The following is a 14,273-nucleotide window of genomic DNA, read 5'->3' as shown; positions in this document are numbered from 1 at the left end:
GCTTTCGGGGTCAGGCTTTTCTCTTTGACATCACTAACAGCCCAGAGGAGCCATCTGTATTGGAAGTCTCCATTCCTTTCACCAGCCCACTTATCCCTCAGTTCTTGTGCTGGGACTCCCGCTGCCACTATTAACTAGATACCTTTCCTCTGAGGTCACCCAAGAGTGCCCCTTTGCTGAAACCAATTACTGTATGCTCTTTTCTCAGCCCTGACCCTCAAGAGCAACAGATCCAGCTGACCAGCCTTCCTTTATAAAAGTGACACTCAAATTCACATCTGCGTCCTGAGTGAATTATCTCTGGCATTGCTGTCCTGGCTTGGAGTTCATGCTAGACTCTGGTGCACAATCCCAGTTATCTGGCAAGCTTACATTGAGCGTAGATTTGGGGCCAAGACTGGGCTGAGCAGTGGGCACCAGAGAGAACAAAAATTCATTCATTCATTTATTCATTTATGTCCAAGGCCCTCCATTGCTCAGCTCTGGGACACAAGACAGATGGACATATTACTTGCCTTTGTGGATCTTACAATCCTGTGGGAAAGGCAAATATTAAATACAGTTACACAAATCTTTTCAAATTATAATTGTGATATATGCTACAAACTAAGTGGTTCCTAAGATACATGATTTTATCTTATAGGACAGGAAATGACTGAGATGCATAAAATATGACTCCTGTCTTCATAAAGCTTACTGTATGTCCAATAGCCCAAATATGTGCTCTTGAACATCTTTTCATCTCAATCAACATATTCAAATGTAATGTGAAGATGGGTGGGCATGGAGCAGCCAGGGGTGTAATAGTTAAGTGTTTATGGAACATTAACAGGAAAACCATGTCAGCTAGGAGGCCTCTTCCCCTCCCTACTCCTGGTTTCCAGATTAGGAACCTATAAAATTGCCTGTCTAGGTGCCATAGCTGGTAAAGGAAAAAGAACCAGCATTCAACATAGGCCTCCCCAACAACAAAGTGGAGTTCTTCCCACTGACCCCGTCGTCTGGGCAATGACAACAGGCTCTATCTAAGCAGCCCATCAAGCTTCAATCCCACTACCCAGCCTAGATTTCCCTACCCAGCACTGCTGTCACATCAGATCTCTGTCCTCTCCACACACCTAATCCATCACACAGTCATGAGTTTCACCTTCCACTCCCCCAGTCCACTTCTCTCCATCTCCTCTGCCACCACACCAGTCTGAGTTGTCATCATCTCTCAGCCTCCTGATTGGACTGCCCTCATCTACTCTTGCTCCCTTCCAATCTGTCTTCTGCACAGAAACCCAAATGATCCTTTTTAAAATGCAGATTTGAATGTCAATCCCAAGGTTATAATCTTTTTTCAGTGGCTTTTCAGGGCTCTCAGAACAAAGACAGAATTTTTATTTTTAAGAAAAATGTTTCATTAATTGGAAAAGTATCTTATTAATACTTTTCACAATAAAAATTTCTGTTTATTGTTACAAAATGCAGAATATTTTTTCTGGGAACAAAGAGAATTTTTAATGTGGCCTCCAAGGTCCCGCTTGACTGCCTCTGAGGCCATGTACCCCTTCTCTCCTGGGCTCCAGCCACCACGGCTTTCCATTTCGTGAACTTTTGCCTATGTGGTTTTCTCTGTCTGGAATCCAACATTTTTTAGTCTCTCCCACCCACCATCCTTTCCCAGCCAACTCCTATGCATCCTTTAGCTCTCAGTGCAAAATTGCTTCCTCAGAGAAGTCCTTCCTGGAACAGAGCCTGCCCCTCTTTATATGCTCTCTTGGAACCTGATACCTTTTCTCTTAATGTTCTCAGATTTTATAATCACCTATTCACTTATATGTTTGATCTTTACATTTCATAGTTGTTCTGTGTCTGTCTCTATCACTAGATTCTAAGCTTCATAAGGGCAGGGACTGTCTCTGGGACTCACCACTGGCTCCTCCATGCACATCACAGTGCCTGGCTCCATAAATATTTGTTCTATGAATAAAAAGTCTTTGACAGTCTCCCAGTGCCCTGTGACTCAGCCCAAGCTCTTCAAGTGACTTTTAAGACCCTCGGCTCTCTGGTCATAGATCCGAGACTGAGTTCCCAGTGACAACCAGCTGGGTTCCTTGTCCCCCACTTTCAGATTTGACTCAGCACCTCTGCTTTTAGCTTTCCCATCACCTAGAATGCTCTTCCTTCTCCTGCCTGTTTAATTTCTCCTCTCCTCCAGAGAATGAGATCCTTCACTCTCTCCTCTGAACGTCAGTAGAACCTATGACGAGAAAATTTCTTATTTTGACTATTGTGTTCTGATGGATTGTCATGAACTGTTTAGTGTGTCTGTGTCTCATCTCCTAGCAATGAACCCAGTTTACTTTCTGTTTAATTTCCTGTTCAGATGTTTTGTTCTGTTGTAAAATACACTGGACTTCAAGAAATCTCTTTCCAGTTTTGTAGCCGAAGGCAGAGCTGATGTTAGTTGCTACGGTGTTGCTAGGCAAAGTCATTTAGCCAGGGCAGATAATTAATTTTATCAGTGTATGTGGGTAGGTCATAGAAGAGAAGAGCTGGGGCTCCACTTCTCTAAGAAAATAAAAAATTTCTTTGATTGGTAAAAGGTGACATGAGCCTCCCCACCCCATCACACACACACACACACACACACTTCTCTCTTAAAGAGAAGCGGGAGGGAGTGTCAAGATTCGTGTTTTGAGTATGGTCATTCATTGAAACACACACATAAAATGTTTGCCTCAAATGCAGATATCTAAACCCCATCCCAGACCTAGTGAATTTGCACTTTGAACAAATTCAAACTAAAGTTTAGGGAACCACTGTCCCAGAGCTGGTAATTCAGACTTGAGGTGCAGCCATCCCTCTAACTTCTTCTGCTCCAGTAAGTTTGGCTCCCTCCATACCAACTGCCTTCCCCCACAGAAACATCCTCAGCTTTGGAAATCTCAACTCCCAACAGCCCTCTCTCATTCCACGTTCAGTTTTCCCATTTCCTCATCCCATTGCGTCGACTCCTCTGTATCACTGAGACAGACAATTGTTTAATCACTTCTGATTTTCCCACCTATCTTGTTGTCAGTTCCTTCCTCACCAAGTCTGGACACCATGCTTAACCATTTTAACCACATCCTCATCAGCACTGTTCATTAGGTCACCTCTTTTATTTCTTTACCTCCTCTCTCCCTAGATCAACTACCGTGTTTCCCCGAAAATAAGACCGGGTCTTATATTAAGGTTTGCTCCAAAAGATGCATTAGGGCTTATGTTCACGGGATGTCGTCCTGAAAAATCATGCTAGGGCTTATTTTCCTGTTAGGTCTCATTTTCGGGGAAACACAGTAAGCAGAACAATGGAACTATCCCAGACTTCTGAATTCTGCTGCATAAAACCTGGCAACCCCACCAATACCCGTGCTAAAAACTCATGAATTCTATTCTTGACCATAGTTTTTTAATTTATTCCTAATCAGTTTCCTTTCCCATTCTTCACAGTGTCTTTTCTCTTATTTCTAGTCCTTATCATTTTTTCATGGCTGCTGTATCACTCTTGTTATTCTTACCCTTTGGTGGGTAACCTGGTCTCTTATTTCACACCCCTAGTTGAGAACCTTAGGAATGCGCTTCCTCAAATCTGTCTCCTCTCTCCTCATACCAAACTCTGGCAAGACCAAGTTCATTTTTTGACGCAAAGGAGAAGTTTTGCCTCTTCTCTTCTTCTAAGGTGAATTCCTTCCTTGTGTTCCTCTCCTCATCCCCTCCTGCTTCTGCTCAACACTGATCTGGCTGTGATCTTCTCTCTCTCTTTTGCATTTCTGTTTCCCTCCCATACATGTCCTCAGCCTGCAGACACTAGTAAGTCTCCCCCGTCCCGGGTAACAGAGTGCAGGTGTGGGGAGGGGATGAGAGTGCACTAGGCATGACACTGGACCTTTCACTGATTTTTCTCTTCTTCCTCAGCTGTTCTCTTACTATGTTGCAGAGTCCAACTTGCTGAAAGAGCTGCCCTTCCTTGCTATCTCTGCTCCCTCCATTTCTATTCGTCTTTCCATGCAGTGCAGGTTGGGATCAGCTCATGTCTCTCTATTTAAACTGCTCCAACAGAGGTCATCTAAGACCCCCCCAATTGCCATAGTTATTGTGTGAATTAAAACAGACCAAAGCTGTCAGTAAGGGCCCTGTCATTACACAGCTGAATGGAAGCTTACCACCTGAAGAAGTTAAAAGGAAGTGCACAGCTGGAAGTCTTCTAAGGTGCAGACCTGGTTCCAACCTGGAGACCTCTCAGTGCCCCTGCTTTGGGTTTCTGGATTAGAGAGGGCATTGTGTCTGAATGTAATACAGTATGCCAGGGACAGCTATAGGCAGCTCCCAAGAGCAAGCTCTTGCAAGTCCAGCCATGTACAGAACCTAGTGACAGCTCACTTCCCCCTGTGGTTGTCTTGCTATTAATCCAGCTAGCCCAATCACCTTTTGAAGTTCTGGAACTTCATAGCTTAGACCATAGGACCACGGCACATTACTGCCACCTGGTGACAGCAAACTGTATATGCAGCAATATTAAGTAAGGAACTCTCAAGGCTCTCATAAGGTCACCTCTTTAGGCCTATTTTAGACTAAACTGTTTGCTCTTTGAGTATAGAGTCATTGAGTTTTCCACTATGTTTAAATATTGTGTCTGCATGAACTAAGTATTTCATTAATTTTTGTGAAATTTAAGCCTTTCATTCAACAAACATTTATTGATTAACTGGGAGGAAGGCGATACAAAGACAAGACAATGCCTGTCTTCAAGAAGCTACATGATAGTCCAACTAGGTCTTATTTTCGGGGAAACATGGTATATACTTAATAATTGTGCACTTCTCTTTGTATATATGATATCTCACTAAAAATAAATTTACTTATTCATGCAAAAAAAACAGAAGTTACAGAGACTGACAGAGACACAAGATGGCAGAGTAGATAAATGCTGTGCTTGCCTCATCCCATGACTACTTCATAATTACAACTAAATTATAGAACAATCAACCTGCAGAACCATCTGAAGACTAGCTGAACAGAAGTTTTATAACTAAGGATATAAAGGAGAAGCCATGTCAAGACTGGTAGGAGGAGCAGAGATGCGAAACAGGCTGGTCCCACAGGCACGTGTGGTGGTTGGGAGAAATATCTCAACCACAGAGGTTCCCCACTAATGAACGAGTAACCCCAGGCCCACACCAGTCTCCCCAGCCCAGACTACTGGTGCCAGGAAGAGGAGCCCCCAAAACATCTGGCTGTGAAAAACAGTGGGGATTCCGACCATCCAGGTGGGAGGGAAAGCTGCAGGAAACCCAGACGTCCTCTTAAAAGGCCTGTGCAGGCACTCACCTTGGGATTCAGAGGAGGGATAGTGATTCCGGGAGCACTGGAGATATATGGGAAAAGACTGAGTTGTGTAACTTCAAGGTGAGGACTGGAGACACAATCACCATTTTCTTGTGTGGGACCCTCTCCCATGCAGCTGGCAGGCAGGTGCCATCTCTCCATGTTGAACCCTCCCCCGCAGGCCAAATCTGAATCTGATTGGTCTGGTGAGCTCTGCTTCCTTCACCCTGCTGACTCACTGAGACCCTGCCACACCCAACTCCTTACCGCTGGAGGCTTTATCAGCAGCTGAACCTGATGGGATCAGCAGGTGGCAGCAGGCCTCGGAGTGTCCTGGGTTTTTGCGGAGCTACTCCAGACCCAGCACTGGTGACAGCCGTCCTTGATTCAAAGTGTGGCCTCTCCCACGTGCCTCCAGGTACAGCACAGGCAGCGACCAACCATCCATCACTTTGTAGTTACTACCAGGAATTCCCTGGCTAGTCACAGGCAGTGGCTGACCAGGTCCTGCACCAGAAACCCTCCCAAGAGGCCCAAGAAACAACCTACTTGAAGGTTGGCTTCAGACCACAGCAGGGCACCACACAATTAGCCCCACAAACAGCACGCACAAAAGGTGGTCTCAACAGCCACTAGAGCCCACTGGGGTGAATCCCACTCCATGGGGTAAGCCTGTCCCCTCACAGCAGCCTGTAAGCTGTGGATGTGGCGAAACTCCACAGCTATCATCAGCCTGAGGGTCAATACCACCCACTGACATGCCAACAGTAATCAATGTTCAACTATAACAGGAGGGCACATACAACACACACAACAGACACTCCTGGAGCACCCAGCTCAGGTTACCAGGGAGACTGTGCCACTGGGCCCCACAGGACATCTACTATATAAGGCCACCTGGTCAAGACTGGAGGCATAGCAGATCTACATAATACATAGAAACAAACACAGAGAGGCAGTCAAAATGTGGAAACAAAGAAATACGTCCCAAATGAAAGAACAGGAGAAAACTCCAGAGACAGAGTTCAAAACAATGGTTATAAGGATGCTCAAGGAATGTATTGAGAACTTCAACATAGAGATAACAAGCATAAAAAAGGACATAGAAACCATAAAAAAGAACCATTCAAAAATGAAGAACACAATAACTTAAATCAAGAATGCATTAGAAGGAATCACCAGCAGACTAGCTGAGGCAGAGGATCGAATCAGCAACGTAAGGAAGACAAGGTAGCAGAAAACACCCAATCAGAACAGCAAAAAGAAAAAAGAACCCCCTAAAATGAGGAGAGTCTAAGGGGCCTCTCATCAAGCATACCAACATTCACATCATAGGGGCACCAGAAGGAGAAGAGAGAGAGCAAGGGAGTGAGAACTTATTTGAAGAAATAATGACTGAAATCTTTCCTAACCTGGTGAAGGAAATAGGCATACAAGCCCAGGAAATGCAGAGTCCCAAACAAGATGAACCCAAACAGGTTCTTACCAAGACACATTATAATTAAAATGGCAAAGGTTAAAGACAAAGAGAGAATCCTAAAAGCAGCAAGAGAAAAGCAGTTAGTTACCTACAAGGGAGCTCCCGTAAGACTGTCAGCTGATTTCTCAACAGAAACTTTGCAGGCCTGAAGGGACTGGCAGGAAATATTCAAAGTGATGAAAAGTAAGGACTTACAACCAAAATTACTCTACCCAGCAAAGCAATCATTTAAAATCAAAGGACAGATAAAGAGCTTCCCAGACAAGAAAAAGCTAACGGAGCCCATCACCTCCAAACCAATATTACAATAAATGTTAGAGGGAGAAGAAGAAGGAGAAAGAGAAGGAGAAGAAGAAGGCAATAACTACATACTCATATCTATCAATAATTACTTTCAATGTAAATGGATTAAATGTTCCAATCAAAAGACATAAGGTGGATGAATAGATAAGAAAACAAGAACCACACATTTGCTGCATACAAGAGACTCACTTCAGATTGAAAAACACACACATACTAAAAGTAAAGGGATGGAAAAATATATTCATGAAAATAGAAACAAACAAACAAACAAACAAAATCTGGGCTAGCAATACTTATAACAGACAAAATAGACTTTGAAACAAAGACTATAATAAGAAACAAAGAAGGACCTAGTCATTCCACTTCTGGGTATTTATCTGTAGAAACCCAAAATGCTACTTCAAGGAGACATGCTCATTCATATGTTCATTGCAGCATTATTTACAATAGCAAAGATATGAAGGCAAGTTGGGTGTCCCTGAATGGATAAAGAAGAGGTGGTACATATATACAATGGAATATTATTCAGCCATAAAAAAGAATGAAGTCTTGCCATCTGCAACAACATCAATGGACCTAAAGGGTATTGTGCTGAGTGTAGTAAGTCAGACAGAAAAAGACAAATGTTATATGATTTCACTTATAAGTGGAATCTAAAGAACAAAATGAACAAACAAAACAGAAACAAACTCATAGAGCCAGAGAACATTTTGATGGTTGTCAGATGGGAAGTGGGATTGAGTGAGTGAAAAAGGGGAAGGGATTAAGAAGTACAACTTGGTTGTTATACAGCAGTCATGAGGATGTAGGGTATAGCATAAGGAGTATAGTTAATAATACTGGAATAACTATGTATGGTGTCAGGTGGGTACTAAATTTATCAGGGTGATAGATGGGAGGAAGGTTGGGGACAGGGTGAAAAAGGTGAAGGGATTAAGAAGTACCAACTGGTAGTTACAAAACAGATACGGGGATGTAAAGTAAAGCATAGGGAATATAGTCAATAATATGATAATAACTATGTATAGTGCCAGGGCTTTACTAGATATATATATTTAGTGATACTAGGCTAGTCAGGGAATCACTTCTTATATAAATGTCTAACCACTATGATGTACAGCTGATATTAATAAAATAATATTGAATGTCAACTGTAATTGAAAAATTTTTCAAAATTGGGGAAAGATAAAGGGGAATAAAAAAATAAAATAAATAAATAAACATTTTTAAAAAGAAGCTACAGAGACAGATAAAACAGATAGCTATAAAATTAAGACTCATATATGCTAAACATTAATGAGAGACTAGAGAAGGCAATGACTAATTCTGCCTGGGGTGAGGGCCCAGGAAAAGGTAACATTTGAAAAGGCACTCAAATGCCTTCTTGCAAGATAGGTGAGAACTTGCCAATTACACAAGTGAACTCGTATTCTAGGCAGAGGGAATAGATACTGCAAAGGCAGAGATGTATGAAAAGGCGGGATGTGTCCTTGGGGTGATAGAATGACCTTTTCAGTGTCACTGTATGAAGACACATCATTAGTGAGAGTCTGGGGCAGGGATATATGCTAAAAGGCTTTAACAGCAGTACAGAGGAGGGTCATGGTCTAAGGCTCAAGAGCAAGGGATGACACGGAGGGTTGTTTAGGAAATGGAGTGAAGAGCATGCAGTGCATGGCAATGTGTAGGAGACAAGAAGGGAGTCAGGGATGACTGTTCTCACATGAGCCACAGGTCAGGAAGGGAGTGTCAGTGGTTACTGGTATAATTACCTGAGATAATGAATTTAAGACGAGAAGCTATGGGGTGTGTGGGGAATGGAGGAATGGTGTGAGATTATATACACTCAATTGTGGATGTGTTCCACTTAAGGGGCTTCTCAAAGGGATAGATATACAGTGGACTGTCAAAGGTAATAGGTTTCCAGCTCAAAAGACAGGTGCGAGCCGGGGACAGGGACCTGGGAGTTAGTAAGGTATTGTGTCCCAACACCCGCTTTAAGACACTATCAAAGTCCTATGTTGCTTCCTCTCAGTTTTGAGACCAATTTGATAAATGTACTCTTGCAAGCATGCTAATGGAAAAAAGAATGATCTGTGTTCCCTACCTGGCTCACCAGGTGACATGTGGCTGTTCACAGTGGTGTCCTAGGGTGAGCCAAAGAGGTGGGATGCCAGACTCTGTAATCTAGCGGGTACCTGTGGTCTTGGGCAGCTTCCAGGGTTTGTTGGCTGACAGCTCCTCTGCTTACATATAAGGCTAGGATTGGAGGGAAGCACTGAGAGAGGAAAACGGGAGAAAATGGACCCACATCCTTTCAGCCTGATGGCATGAGGAAGAGACACAAGGGAGGGAAGGAAATACAGCAAAAACAACTGGAGATGAGGGAAGAAGACAGCAGTAGCCAGAAAGGCTATTTAGGGCACAAAGGAATACAAAAGAGTAACAAAGAAAGGAGGAAAAGATGCTCCCCTCCTCCTCCTACCATGATTAAGTGTCTATGTGCTGAAGAAAAAAATAAAAGGCCTTCTTTGCCTTCCAATTAACTGTGGCTCAAGTTTTGCACCTCTTCCAATCTGGAAAACATAATTGCTGCAGTGTCAGGTTTATGGATTGGATTGTGGCTTTAAATAAGCTGCATCCAACTGTTACTTCAAATACACAGCCCAAAGAGCTAGGACCTGAAAAAAAAAAAAAGTCCCCAGAACATAATTCAGCCCCAGAATCATTTTTCTTAGAAAATTGGAACCAAGTCTGTTGGTCTGAGCATTAAGAGGGAGTAAAAAGAAAACACATTTTATTGATTCATTAGCTAGTGGTTGCATTGACAATGCTGATCTCTTTATTGAATCGCTGAAGGACAAGAGGGTATACCTGCTATCTACAAAGGGCTTGTAATAATCAACTAACAGTCATGGCACACCTACCATGAGCTAGGCAATGGTGAGCTAAATGCTTCACGTATATGAACTCATCTAATCCTCACAAAAACCTGGGTATTTATTAACTCCCACTTTGCAGATGAGCAAACAGAGGCATAGCGAAGTTAAATGACTTGCTTGCCCAAGGTCACAATTTATTTGAAAGCCCATGCAGATCTACTGGAGACATTGCAGTGCCAATGAAGGCCAAGATCAATGGTTTCAGTGTTCCTCCAAGAGTCCCCAAAGGGAGAAATCGCAATAGGCTGGAGTGGTCCAAAGTTTTCGGGGAAGCAGTAGGAGGGGCAGGATTTGGAGAGATGAGGGGAAAAGGCATCCCGAGTACCACTGACTATAGGAGCATGAAACAATGGTGGAGCAGTGAGGGGACCACCCGGTCTGGAGCAGAAGGTTTTGTGGAGGCCGTCATGGGGGAAGCTGTTGTGACAGGAGCAAAGTGATGAGCCTGTGGTATTGGCATTTCTCTTGGAAAGTTTGAAATGTGAAATGAGCTTTAGTTCTTGGTCCAGTGCATCTTCATGTAGGTACAGGAGCCAAGTGCATTCATTCATCAAGCTCCATTAACTCATTAAACTTACTCGTATATTTCACTTTCCTCTCTGTTCCTTCGTTCTCCTTAACAAGTCCTGGCATCTCAGATGCTGACCTTTTAAAGATTCTTATCTTTGAAGACACAGCTCAGATGGCACCTCTGTGAAGCCTTCACGAATGCCCCAGGCAGGGTTGTCACTTCTGCATGCATCAGGCTCCTGGTGCACAACCCCTGCAGCACTCATCAAATGGGATCATCACCTATGTATACACCTTGTTATCGCTTATAAGACCACAGGGTCTTTAAAAGGTAGAACTGTTTACTTGGTACCCCTAGTACATTGCACAGTGCCTGTCACATGGTAGATGCTAGTAAGTGAAGGAATGAATAAGTGAAGGAATGAACGAATGACCACTATTATATTGGAAGGCACATAAAGGATTATCTGGTCCAAACCTTTATTTCTTTTATGAACTCTCTCTGTAGAACCAAAGTAGCTCCTTAGCCCTTAGTTGCTACTCCTGTCGCCTATTTACTTATTTATTTATTTATTGCCTTCATACATTTATTGCCTTCATCACAGCCTATAAGTATTTGATGTGCCCGTTCACTCTCTTAGAACAGCAAGCCCCATGAGGGCAGGCACGCCATCTATCTTGCTCCTTGCACCTACAGCTGATTGCATAGAGCATGGCTCTTAGTAAATGCTCCGCAGATATTTGGATCTCTCAAGTGAAGGGAAACTCCTTCCCATTCTTTCAGTTAACTCTAATTATTAGGAAAATTTTCTTCCTATTGAAATAAAAAACTATTGCCTTAAGATCCCTACAGAGCAAGCCAAACTCTCTTCCAAGAAACAGGCTGTAGTGATTTTTACAAGTCTGTAAATTCTTTGAGATGCCTCCCTTCGAGAGGTAGAGCTAATACCCCTCCCCTTGAGGGTGAGCTGGACCCCGTTGCTAGCTTCTAATGACTAGAATAATAATACAAAAGTTATCGTGTGTGGCTTCAGCGACGAAGTCATGAAAGGCAGTGTGACTTCTTCCTTGCCTTCTTAAACAGCTCACTCTGGGGGATATTAGTTGCCATGTCATGAAGACACTCACACAACCCTGTAGAGAGACCTATGTAACAGGACTGCAGTGCCAACTGGCATTCTGCCTATAGAGCCACCCAGATATGCCACTTCTGAATTTCTGATCTAGAGAAACAAATGATGTTTTAAGCCAGTAAGTTCTGGCTTAATTTGTTATACAGCAACAGATAACTAATACACAGGTCTTTAAGCATTTGCTGAAAATTACCATTTTGCCCTGTTTTCTTCTCTTTCCCAGGTCAGATATAATTTCTGGATCCCTCATCCTCCTATTCTCTCTCCCAAAGGCTTTTTGTAGCTTGTCACTAACACTGAAAAAGACTGGCACCTTGAACTGCAAACCCAGAACTGAAAATAATGTAAGGTATGGCTGTGTTATCCCAGAAGAGAACGGGCCCCATCTGAACATGGCCATATCATGCTGTCAATTTACAATGACTTTTTTCCTCATTTTATTATGAACATTTTCAAACATACAGAAAAGTTCAAAGAATTTTACAATTCACACCCATATATCCACTACCTAGATTCCATAATGAACATTGTATTAGACTTGCTTTATCACAAATTTATCACTCTACCATTCCATTAGTCCTTTATTTTTGTTTAATGCGTTTCAAAGTAAGTTGAAGACATCCCCACTGACCTTTCAGTCAACCAAAATCACCAAGTCCTTTCCTTACTTACTCTCTTCTCCAGCCTATTTCTTCCACATCCTATGCTTGGTCTTGAAATACAGGACTTGTTTACATTTACTAGCATAGAAAAGCTTAATGGCACAGGGGAAATAGAACAGGGTTTGAAGGTGAATAGACTTGGGTAGGAATCTAGTTCTTACACTTCAAGCTATGTGACATTAGGCAAGTGACTCAGCCTTTTAGAGTCTTGGTGTTTTCATCTGTAAAATGAGGATGGTAAGACCTACAAGACAGGGCTATTTAGAGAACAAGAGATTATGCATGGAAAGCATTTAGCATACTATCTGACATGTGGTACATGTTCCGTGCAGAATAGCTAATATTATTTAGTCCACCATTCCTGCCCTCTAGATAATTTTGGATTCTTAATCTGTCATTCCAGATTTACATCATGTTCAAGTCTATAAGGTCTGCTAGAGCCTCATCCCAGAAGTCGTAATAGAGCGTGACTGGGGCAAGGACTGAATTGCCTGCCCGTTATAAATATTGTGATTGTTCATAGGTCTGACATTAACTAAATGATACAATGTAATATTAATAGCTTTTGCTTCTTATAGAGCTGACATTAACTATTCATCAACAGTGTTTTGAGTCCTTCAACCAGTTATATAAATCGACCTTACTTTACTGTCCTGTTGTCTACATTTCTCCATCTTATCTACAAGGACGTTACAAGTGGCTTTGTTAAATGCCTTGTTGATGGTAAATGCACTTACTACATTTCCTATATTTGCTTTTTCTGCCAGCCTAGTAACATTTTCATGAAAGAAAAGGAGTTAGTTTTCCAGCCCCAGACCCAGAAGCTGTAGCCATGTTGATGCCCAAGAAGAACGGACTGCCGGTTATGAACTCCCTTTTAAGGAGGGAGAGATGGTGGCCGAGAAGGATGCTCAGAGGCCTAACCACCCTGAGCTGGCAGATAAGAATGTGCCTAATCCATGGCATGAAAGCCATGCAGTCTCTCAAATCAGGAGGCTATGTGAAGGAACAGCTGGCCTGGAGACATTTCTACTGGTACTCTACCAACGAGGGTATCCAGTGTCTCTGTGATTATCTCCACTTGCCCCCGAGATCATGCCTGCCACTTTGCGCCGCAGCTGTCCTGAGACAGGCAAGCCAAGGCCCAAAGGTGTGGAGGCCGAGCGACCTGCAAGACTCACACGAGGGGAAGCTGACGGAGACACCTACAGACGGAGCGCTGTGCATCCTGGCGCCAACAAGAAAGCGAAGGCCGGGGCTGGGTCAGCCACCGAATTCCAGTTTAGAGGCAGATTTGGTCGTGGATGTGGTCAACCCCCTCAGGAAAGTTGGAGCGATTATTTGGTGTTGAATAAGTTTGTGGCAAGAAAATCATCTTGTGTACCCGTTTTTGCATAATATAGCCTGAACAGGAATGTTTTAAAGGTCAGAATATAAATAGATGAAGACTGGATTGGTTGTGGGGGAGTTGTGGACGTGGTCAACCACCTCAGTAAAGTTGGAGCAATTATTAGGTGTTGAATAAACCTGTGGGGAGAAAAACCAGAAAGAAAAAGACACGCAGGTTACTCTGCTTGACAGCTTCTCTGCAAACTCATAGCAACTCCTAGTGATCACTCTTTTTTTTTCTTTTAACACACTTATAACCTGTTTCCTGGAAAATCTGTTGCTTGAGAAACTGTTAAAGTGTGTAACCAGTACTCTTTATTTCCTTCTTTACTAACAAAATCCCTGGTCTTGTTGGGGGAGGGAAGCAGTCTGCCCAGCTTAAAAAAAAACAACAAATCTGTATTCTCCACTCAGATACTAGTGAGCCATTGGACACATTCTGACCAATGAGATATAGGAAGAAGTGGCTGGGTACAGCTTTGGGGGAAAGCTCCTTACA

General features: G+C 42.9%; 1 pseudogene; it reads left to right on the top strand.

Moving 5' to 3' along the window:
• Positions 1–13,217: 13,217 nt before the first annotated feature.
• Positions 13,218–13,783, top strand: LOC109459719 (small ribosomal subunit protein eS10 pseudogene; annotated as a pseudogene).
• The last annotated feature ends 490 nt before the right edge of the window (positions 13,784–14,273 follow it).

The sequence above is a fragment of the Rhinolophus sinicus genome, chromosome 14 (genome assembly GCF_057876585.1).
Source record: "Rhinolophus sinicus isolate RSI-liver-muscle chromosome 14, RSI-T2T, whole genome shotgun sequence".
Classification (NCBI taxonomy): Eukaryota; Metazoa; Chordata; class Mammalia; order Chiroptera; family Rhinolophidae; genus Rhinolophus; species Rhinolophus sinicus.
This window is presented reverse-complemented; position numbering and strand designations above follow the sequence as displayed.